Raw genomic sequence first — 8,592 nt, 5'->3', positions numbered from 1 at the left:
TAGCCAAGTGCGCATTGGCACTGCCAGTCGAACACGCTCTTGACACTGAGTGCAGCCAGTGCACCGCAATCAAAAACGCTATTAGATTAGTGGGTACAGTGACAAATATTTTTATTAAAAGCAGTTACAATTTTGAATATGTGCTACTTCCTCGAGCAATATGATTAATTGCTTGTTTTAACCAATTACAAAAAAATTGTAAAAAATTGGTTCAACGACCATGATTCACCCTGTATATGAATAGCAGGCTTTAAAATTGTTTTGTCCAAAATTTATAATTTTCAGAAAATGAGAAAGAAAGAAACTCTTCACACAAGAAAATTACGCACTTTATAGAAAATAACAATACCTCAATCAGTAGGATGTGAAATATTAAAAAAAATTCCTAAATTACTACAATTGCAAAAAATATTAAGCAAATGCATTTTATTTTTCTCTGGTTAAAAATCATAATACACTTCGAAATGTTTATATTTTTCAAAATATAAATTAACGATGAAAAAATGCTTTCTGGATATCTTAGAGGAGCTTATAATATGAGTCTTCCAACATGAACACTACGCCACCTCTAACTAAAAAAATGAAATTTTGGAAGAAATTGGAAAAAATAAGGACACTAGGAGTCAGGCGCAGAAGACGTCGCGCAAATAATACACATACAAAGTATAAAACTTCTTTATTCTACTAAACGCGCTTACATGTTTCGGCTCACTTTTGAGCCTTCCTCAGAGACAACAAATGTAACATATAAATTGTGAATAAAAATTATTCTGTCATCTGTGGTGATCTCCCTTATCTCGAGAATTTAAATGCCAGAAATTAAACTCAAAAAGAGTGAAAAAAAAAGAAAAATGAAAAAAGCAAGGAAATATTGGAAATATCAAGATAGAGAATATGGAAAACTAATTTATCAAAAAACTTTAACTCAACTCGGCAGTATGACGTTTTTGAAAGAAATGTTTCAGATAAAAATTGGAAGATACAAAAGGATCTATTTATAGATCTTGTCGGTTTGACCTTCGGTGGCGTTACCAAGGTCAGGTCAAAATCAAATTGATTTTTTGTTAATGCGACATCGTATTTTTTATTCCAGAATTTGAAAGCTGGTCTAAATGTGTTTCATGCCAACTCGAGTCTAAACACCGATTATAATTGTGTCTTACATTCTTTATTATAATATGATATACATTTCGATCCTTATCAATATCTCTTAGATACTACAACTACATCAATGTGCTTCCTAGAACATTAAATGATCGCATCCTTATTATCAACAACTTGCTTCATTAATTGAATATACATAGAAAATAATAAATTATTATAAATCAACTTACATGATGTATTGCCAGTATATATAATGATCGCTATACCGTTCATGTCGATAGCCAACAAGCAACTGTTCTCGTTCGCATATAACCTATTCTTTTATTTCAAATATACATATGATTCATATGACCGTCAATAATACAAAACAAAAAGATTGAAAACTAAACTTTAACCAATAAACATTTATATACTGAGCTCAATCTCTCCGTATCAGTCTGTAAATTTAAGCTATTTTCTTGTCTATGAATATGTATCATTTCAGATGTGAGGTTTATTCAAAATTATTTTTTCATTCAGAATTTCTATGTCATCCCACTTAAATTCATGTGAGAAGTCCAATCTATGATCTGTAATTACTGATTTTTGTTGCGTGTGTTCCAATTAATATGATTTCTATGTTCTGCAATTCTAGTTTTTAAAGTTCTACCTGTTTGACCAACGTACGTAACATTGCAATCACCACAAGATAATTTGTACATTACATTGCTGTGAAGCATTTTATTAATTTTATCTTTTTGTACTTTGATTATGCTATTTAATTTGTTAACGCCTTTGTATACTATTTTAACATCCCTATATTTTTTTACTAAAAAGATTTTTGATTTTATCACCTAAAACTTAAAACTTAAAAGCTGATGTTAAGAACTTTTCAAAACATAACAAAATTATTTTTCATTGAATAATTTTCAAGTTATGCGTTATGGCCGAAATAAACCAATCCTGCTTTTACTAGTCAAATAATGTCAAGAATTTTTCAAAACGAGCGCACGCATACACATCCAAACGTACACACACATATGTACAATGAGTAAATACGATCGGGCAATCGCTACGCGCTACATTTTTGTAATACTAATGCCAGCGGTATTGTAACGTTCCTGACTCAACTCGAAAATTGCTTAATGAAAAATTATTACAGTGTTTTAAAAAGTTCTTATTACTGTTTATTAGATTCTGGAATCAAAAATAGGGTATCCCATTAAAAAAATCGATTTGACATTGAAATGACATTGGCGACGCCACCCAAGGTCTGATAACATCTGTAAATAGAGCTTTTATTCTTACAACTTTTGTTTAAAACATTTTTTTCAAAAAGGTCGTCCTCCCGATCTTTTTTGAACACCCTGTATATATGTATATGTATAGACATACGTAACGTCCAATAAATCAAAGATTAATATTCCGTATTTACAGTTTTCCTTATTCGACAGAATTTCAAAGTAATGTCTTCTTTTATACGAAGAATTTTCCTCAAAGTAATACTTTAGTATATACAAATAGTCTTCAAAGTAATCCTTTTGAATATGCGAAGAACAGTCCTTAAAGTAATCTTTTTGTATATACAAAGAATAGTTCTCAAAGTTACCATTTGTATATAAAAATATCGAGAACAGTCCCGAAAATAATCATTTTGTAAATATTAGATGTACAACTTTGCTTCCGCCGTTTTTTTCCGAAATTCGAAGCTTTATTGTAAAAAACTGGTTATACATTTATGATTCAAAGTATTGTCCATCGCTGGCCACTACTTTTTCTCATCTTTTGGGCAACGTACGAATCCCGCGTCGAAAATACTGGTCATCTTCTGAGGCGATCCACGAATCGATCAAATTTTTTACTTTTTCATAAGATCGGAAGTGCTGGTCAGCCAGACCGTGTGCCATTGATCGAAACAAGTGATAGTCAGAGGGAGCAACGTCTGGAGAATACGGTGGGGGGGGGAGGACTTTCCATTTCAACGTTTCCAAGTATGTCTTGACCACTTTCGCAACATGGGGTCGAGCATTGTCATGCTGCAAAATCACTTTATCGTGTCTCTCGTTGTATTCCGGCCGTTTGTCTTTCAATGCTCTGCTCAAACGCATCAATTGCGTTCGATACCGATCGCCTGTGATTGTTTCGGTTTTAACAGCTCATAATACACTACACCGAGCTGGTCCTACTAAATACAGAGCATGACCTTGGAGCCGTGAATATTCGGTTTGGCCGTCGATGTGGAAGCACGGCCGGGAACTCTCCATGATTTTCTGCGCTTGGGGTTATCGTAATGAACCCATTTTTCGTCTCCAGTCACAATGCGATGCAGAAATCCCTTCCGTCTTTGCCTTTCAAGCAGCTGTTCACAAGCAAACAAACACCGTTCAACATCTCTCGGCTTCAACTAGTACGGCACCCAATTTCCTTGCTTCTGAATCATTCCCATGGCTTTGAGGCGTTTTGAAATGGCTTGTTGAGTCACTCCCAATAATCGTGCCAATTCTTCTTGACACGAGTCTTGATAAAATAATGCCTCCAATTCTGCATCTTCGAAAACCTTCTCTCTTCCACCGCTATACCGGTCTTCGACGTCAAAATGATCGTTCTTGAAGCGTTGAAACCACTTACGACACGTTCTTTCACTAATAGCGGCCTCACCATAAGTATTTGAGAGCATTCGATGAGCCTCAGCCGCAGATTTCTTCATATTGAAGCAGAAAATTAAAACTTCTCGCAAATGACGATAATTTGGCTCGTAAACTGATATTTTCAATCGAGAATAACTTTATGATGCCGACACAAATTGACTAATATTTCTATGGGGTTATGTTGACAGATGCCCAAGTTTATTGTATGACGTTTATGATCTATTTATTTCGACCACCACTTACCGCTAAAGCCATCTATAGGAAAACGGCGGAAGCAAAGTTATACACCTAATAAAATAACGAGGACCGTCCTGAAAGTAATCACCTGTCTCCAAAGTAATCGGTTTATATCAGATTTTGTCCTCAAACTAACCGGCTTGCGTATATATATGTATATGTTAACGTAATGAATCAAATGCTCAAATTATTTGACAATTATAAAGCAGTATCTAAAAATATTACATTTATCGTATAGAATGAACATTCTTTGTAATAACACAATAATTATTTACAAATTGGAACAAATATTCTTCCATGTGAGTGCTCATTTTTCAAAACCCCTTCAGTCCTGATTTTATTGAGACCATGTTAAAAATTTGTTTTTAATTCATGCACTTTTTAATAATTATAATTCGTATTAAACAATTAACTTCTTTCTAAATTTTGATCGTTTCCTCAACGTACACATTAGATCTCACATGATGTCGATATTCAACGAATAATTTTTTATTTTTAAAATTTGATGTACATTAAGCCTTGCGCACAATGGAGGAAATATTAGGAACAAGAATAGATATTAAGATTTTAATCTATCAGATACCAGTTACACCGGAATATACAGTTTCTGATAGAAATCGTAATATCTATACCTGTTCCTAATATTTCCTCCATTATGCGCAGGGTCTTACACTGTACGCAGGGTCTGAGAGGTTAAAAGAATATAGTGTTTGTAAAATAGGTGTTTTATTACAATAAAATACATTTGAAAAACAAAAAATGCATTTATTATAAATATATGCATACAAAATTAAAAACAGTTTTTGCTATGTTTTACAAATTAGGAACAATTTAGTTGATGTGTCAGTCTTTAATTGTTTAAAATAAAAATCTTATCACAAAAGAAAACGAAACAATCTTCATATTTGTATCATATTACAGAATAAGGCACATATAACCAGTGTGTAACGAATCTCTTACGAATTAGGAACTACTTGATTAATGTGTCAGTCTTTAATTTTTTAAAATAAAAATCTTACTACAAAAAAAATGAAACAATCTTCATATTATATTACAAAATAAGGCACATATAACTAATGTATAAAGAATAATTTAAAAAAATAATTTTTTATAATTTTTTTGAAATAAGGAATTAATAATCATAAATCTTTAAATCATCAAAACAAACCAAACTTATTACAAAAAAACAGCCATGACTATACCATACCCTGCCAGCACTATACATAACAGAAACGTGCTATTTTGGTCGCAAAGTCGCAGAAAATATGTATCGTTTCTTGCACATCGCAACGGCGTGCATAGACATGCTATTTTGGTGCAAAATCGCAGAAAATATGTAACGTTTCTTGCACGTCGCATAGACGTGCATAGAAAATATAATGTATAGTTGGCAAAATTGATTCTCGAAGAATCTATGGCGGTGTTTAGCGCGGATAAATATAGGAGTCAGATTGGATTGAGTGTACAAACGACAGTGTACAATTAAAAAGTAAGTAATTGTTTTTTATTCTTTTATAATTATAATTTTTGTGTATAGTTTCTCTACGCATAATATTCTCTTTTTCCGCTATTTTCAAACTGAATAATACTAATCGATAGAAAATTTGTTGAAGATCCTAATTCTATTTGCTACATTAACGGTTTTCAATATTTCGACATCAAAGACTTCATATATGACATGATCATAGATGAAGCCTATTGGATAAAATATCAGATTAAGCCTAACCATAAGTTAACTTAACCAGATAATAAAAAACGATAATGAAAAACCGGATCTTAGATCGCAAATAGGTGCTCAACACGTTGCATAAAGTCACAAATATTCGTCACTGTGACGTTGCTGTCACCAAAAATTTGACTGTTAGTCACATGTCAACAATGTGTCTATTACGTTTCGAGAAATCGCTGCAATGTAACGTGTGACGAGTTGGTACGTCATAGAGACGTGTTTGCCACGTATTGTGCAGGCAGGGTAATAAAGCACATACATATAACCTTCTTAAATAATCTTTACATTTCTGGTAGTGGCGCTGTAAAAACGTCCATAATCATTTTTCTACTTATATTTTTTTCCTTTTCTGGAACATAGTTAAACTGTACTTTTATAAAATCCATTAAAGCATCATCTGCTGTCATAGTTTTCTTTTCCATATAAACTGAAATCCTATGATCTATTTGAACTAATGATTGCTCTAACTCCTTCGTTTCGTCAACTTTCATTTTTTCATTTTTGGTGCAATATTTTCTTTAATAAAACGTTTAAACTTATTAACAAGCTGCACATTTACACTTTCATTTTCTTCACTGCTTAATGCATTTGCAGTACTTTGTGACTCGTTACTGTCTTCATCAACTGTAAACGGTTGAGATTTTGTGTAATTAGACCTCTGTTAAGCTAGCACCCCCACCAGCGATAAATGAATTCTAACATATACCAAAATTAAGTGCTAATTAGGTGCTAATTAGGTGCTGAAGTGCGAAATTAGGTGCTCGAACCGTTTGGCAGACAAAAAAATTTTTTTGGGGGGCTAGCTTAATATTAAGTTAGCCCCCCCCCCCCCAATAAAAAAAGATAATTATTGCGTAAACAAACAAAAAAAATATACTAGAATTAGGTGCTCCAAGGAATGACCAAAATAATTCGAAAATATATATCATATACAGTATTAAATACAGAAATTAGGCGTCAGTCGAACAGTCGGCTAACAAGAGAGAAGTTGCCCTAAAAAATTAGGTGCTCCAACAAATTTGGTGTCAAAATGTTTGTTTTTTAATATTATTTAAGGATATCTAGTCGCCGAATTAGGTGCTCGTTCCGTTTGACAGAAATTCGACCTCCAACATAGGTAACGCGGTTAACTCGCAAGAGAGAAGTTGTTTTAAAAAATTAGGTGCTCAAACAAATTTGGTGTTAAAATGTTTGTTTTTTAATATTATTTAAAGATATCTAGTCGCCGAATTAGGTGCTCGTACCATTGGGCAGAAATTCGACCTCCAATATAGTTTGCGCCTAATTTATTAAGATAGAGTAAACTAGGGTATTATGGCCATACGGAAAATTGGCCATAGGCCATAATTTCTCCAATAATTGATAAACAGTGCATTTTTATAGTCATTCTTAAAAATAATCAATATTTACAGTAGTTTATATGAGTACACTGTTCAAAATAACAATATTATAAATATTATCTAATATTTTTTCTTTCGATTATCTGTAAAGTTTTGCACGTGCCTGCTAAAAACTGTTATAATGTCTAATAAATTACAGTTAAACTGCCATAATCAATATTACACACACAATAAAGGTACGTAAATTGCAATGTGACCTATAATTAATACTTTTATTTTCATATAAAATGTTCTGTTAAGTATTTTCTCTTTAATTTCGATAGTATTTGTTATTTTAAGCTTCAGTGAAAGTAATATCCTAAATATTGTTAAAAAGTAACAAGAATAAATCTATGTTTTTTGCATTTTAAAAAACTATGGCCATCATACCCGAGTTTACCCTAACCTCTCTTGAGCACCAATCTATCTTTGAGTTCGAATTTCTGTCAAACGGAACGAACACCTAATTCAGCGACTAGATATCCTTAAATAATATTAAAAAACACACATTTTGACACCAAATTTGTTGGAGCACCTAATTTTTTAAGGCAACTTCTCTCTTGTGAGCCGACTGTTCGACTGACGCCTAATTTCTGTATATAATACTGTATATGATATATATTTAATTATTTTGGTCGTTCCTTGGATCACCTAATTAGCACCTAATTCTAATGTATTTGTTTTGTTTGTTTACACAATAATTATCTTTTTTTCTATTGGGGGAGGGGGGGCTAACTTAATATTAAGCTAGCCCTCCCAAAAAAATTTTTTTTTCTGTCAAACGGTTCGAGCACTTAATTTCGCACTTCAGCACCTAATTAGCACTTAATTTTGGTATGTGTTAGAATTAATTTATCGCTAGTGGGGGGGCTAGCTTAACAGGGGTTGTAATTAATGTAGCTTCTAGAATAAGAATATAAAAAATATATTAAAACAAATTTGTTCAAAGAATTAATTCGATATAAGTTATTTTACCTGCGTCTTTGAATAACACGGTCTAAAAATGCGCAAAAAAAGGAAATCGAGCCTTAGTAGCACCACTTCCACTTTTGGATTCAATTTCAGCCTTTCTTTTCTCTCTATTGTATTGGTCTCTTAATGTGGTACATCTTTTTTGGCAATACGAAGGATTATACATATCACCTAAGCAGAAACATCTTAGACAAAAAAATTTATGTATGTATATTATCACTTATTATATTAACATCCGTAATTATGAAAAATAAAATTTAATACTCACCATAAATTTTGGGGAGGGGGTGACGTCACAGGGGGAGGGGAGGGATATGACGTCACTAGGCGTGGGGGCTGACGTCACAGAGGGAGAGGGAGGGGAATGACGTCACAGGAGGACGACGTCACTAGGCAAGGGGACTGACATCACGGAGGGGAAGAGGAGGGGTTGACACCACAGGCGGCGACGTCACTAGGCGAGATGATATCGCGCAGGTGTGCGGGGATGACGTCACAGTGGGTGACGTCGCAGGGATAACGTTGCGGTGCGGGAGGGACGAGG

The 8,592-nt window shown here is 33.3% G+C and overlaps 1 pseudogene; it reads right to left on the bottom strand.

Annotated features, from left to right (window-relative positions):
- Nucleotides 1–5,978: 5,978 nt before the first annotated feature.
- On the bottom strand, nt 5,979–8,214 carry LOC108768173 (uncharacterized; annotated as a pseudogene).
- Between the last annotated feature and the right edge of the window lie 378 nt (nt 8,215–8,592).

This window comes from Trachymyrmex cornetzi, unplaced genomic scaffold (assembly GCF_001594075.2).
Source record: "Trachymyrmex cornetzi isolate Tcor2-1 unplaced genomic scaffold, Tcor1.1 scaffold751, whole genome shotgun sequence".
NCBI classification, from domain to species: domain Eukaryota; kingdom Metazoa; phylum Arthropoda; class Insecta; order Hymenoptera; family Formicidae; genus Trachymyrmex; species Trachymyrmex cornetzi.
This window is presented reverse-complemented; position numbering and strand designations above follow the sequence as displayed.